Here is a 2,775-nt window from a genome sequence, read left to right as displayed (position 1 = left end):
AATAATCTATCTACATTTAGTGGAACAAAAGCAGAGAGTTCAGCTTTGAAGGTAGATACTGTAGATAGATAGATAGATAGAAAGATAGATAGATAGATACTTTATTGATCCCCAGGGGAAATTCAAGGTCTCAGCAGCATACATACAAGACAAACACATTCTTTAACAGCAGAAGAGTAATTAAAGTATATAATATAAAAACACAACTAAGCAGTAAGGACAGTAGAAGATAAAGAATATGCTGAAATGAAATGAATGTTAGCCTTGATGGTTAATGGGTTTGTCAAAAGTAAGTCAATCCCTTCTGAACACCCTAAGTGAACACATAATTGATAAGCATCACAAATGAAAAGGGGCAAACATTTTTTTTTCTGTTCAATCAAAAACAAATGATGTTTGATCAGGCCAGCCGGTCCACTTAGGTTGGGGCTTAATCCACTTGCTATTTTTGACCTGCAATGAATCATTTCGGATAAACCATCATGTCCATTGTTGCCAATAGCAGCATAATATTTGCAAGTGATTAAGCTGATTTCAAACTATCAGCTTGGGCATGGGGAGCGTGGTTCACCACAGAGGAGCGGGAAGCTGCCTCATATGAGGCTACTTCATCATGAGCCGAGTCTTTCTCAGAATCATGTCCATGATTAGCCTTGAATCGGAATGACTCGTATATAAGCAGAGCAGGCATGTTTCTGGACCGCCCTGATTTTCATTTCCATCGATCTACTTTCCACGCTTGGAATGTTGAGGCACACTGGTTATGGGTAGAGATATTTGTTTTCCAAGAAAGAAGCATGCCATTTATAAGGCATGCTAAAGATATACACAACCTAGAAGGATAGATGGAAAAAGAAGGATGTTTCTCTTGGTTGATGCAGCAATCAGTTTGTATTCCTTTAAAGTAGCAAAGCATGTGGAACATACTCTGTATTCAGCAGCATAGGTCTGGACTTGTCTCTCCAACTCTCACTATACTGTTTAAGATACCTCCTAAGCTCTCAATGTATAAATGAGCTGTGATTGTAATGCAAACAGATCTGTCAACATTTTGTTGTCCGTATGATAATTAAGTTTCTCCGACCCATTGCCTGGGACGGTTCTCAATGGCCTAGCCCCAATATCCATGCTACAATTGGTGGGTGTGACTCACACCTTAGTTTGCCTCCTGGCCCCAGATGTCAGATGATGAGCGGTGGCCCTTTTTTCTCTGTTACCATGATAACAATACCATTTGGGAAATTATGGGTACCACGTCGTGTGGTCCCAATGGCTGATTCACCACGTTGCCATGCGGAATATACTGTAATACTCACCTTGTACTAGCTTTTCTCAGCATGGAAGGACGGTTGTAGGATAAGCTTCTCTGTCCTTTCCTTAAATTAATTCATGTAAGTCCGTTCATTTTTCATTATTGAGGGCTGAGAAGGTCATAGCCTACCAGTGCACATCTCTCAGACTACAGTAGATATGTGCCCATGGGACTTGCTCTTCATACCTGGGATATACCTCATTCAAAAGGTTCCCTCTGTAACCCAATGGCAGGCACAATCTTTGACTCGTGACTTGCCACTGTGCACCTCCCATCCAGCAATCAATGCCTTGGCATTAAATGACATAGAATGGCATTACCCAGGCCCATTAGATCCATTCACTAAATAGGATCCTTTGGTTGAAAGTCATTCACTTGGCTGTGGTAGTTTCTTTGCCTTAGGTACCATACACACTCTGTTTCTCAGTTTCTCCACCAGGGCATGCATCCGTTTCATGCTGCGCTGCTGGAGGAGGCAGATGTCTTTGGGGATTTCTGGAGAGAGGCTCTGAGGTGATTGACTCTGAACCGCTGGGCGCTTTGAAACACCCGAGGGTCCGTGTGCTGCAGTGATGGGTCAAGAACAAAAAATGGATCATATACCAGTACGCTATAGTAGAATGTTCAAAGTATCACAGGGGCACATCCAGTCTATTAAAGCAAGAATGATCCTTTTTTGATTTGGGTATGTCATCCAAATGTATTGTAATGCAATGTAATGTAATCTAATGAGTCAGAACTATTAATGGCTTCAGCTGAATTAGGTCTTTGTTAAGTAGAATTAGCATGACTATTTCATTGTAATTATTTGTTATTTGTTCATTCATCTTTTAGTGGCTATTAACCTTGGAGCAACTTAAAGACCTACAGTATAACCATCTTATTTCAAAAGTCCTCATTTAGCAATGCAGATTAGCCAAACTATGTTACTATAAGAAGTGTAATTTCAAATGTCAAAAGTAGCTTTGGAAGCATAGGTTAGGGATTATGTATACAAACAATGTCTTTAATGTTTAATATATTGAATTGACTTGAAACCAGCAGTGACATCTGTTGACCCTGGTGTCTATGACTATGTTTAGTGTTTTTTTTTTTTTTTTTTTTCATTTTTTTATTTATAGACCCCACACAAAGATGTCTGAAGTCCAAACATACCACAGATTAAATCACAAACCACATGTTATTACAGACTGCTGGTTGTAATTGAGGCTGACTGGGATTGAATGTCTGCCAATAAAAGGTAACATGTATTTAAGACTTTTCAGACTAATTCAGATCAACATGAATATTTGATGTACTTCATGTTTACAGGGGTAAGTGCTTCTGTAAAGTTAGAGCCGTTGGGTTTTCTGTTGTCAGATGTATGCAGGGGGAAACTACACGTGCTCTCAGACATGAAGTTTGCTGAGGTTTTTGGAGGATGGGGAAAGTCTGATGACTAATAATTCATGTGGAGTGTAGAA

The sequence above is a fragment of the Alosa alosa genome, chromosome 19 (genome assembly GCF_017589495.1).
Source record: "Alosa alosa isolate M-15738 ecotype Scorff River chromosome 19, AALO_Geno_1.1, whole genome shotgun sequence".
In the NCBI taxonomy this organism is placed as follows: domain Eukaryota; kingdom Metazoa; phylum Chordata; class Actinopteri; order Clupeiformes; family Clupeidae; genus Alosa; species Alosa alosa.
Note: the sequence above shows the minus strand (reverse complement) of the source record.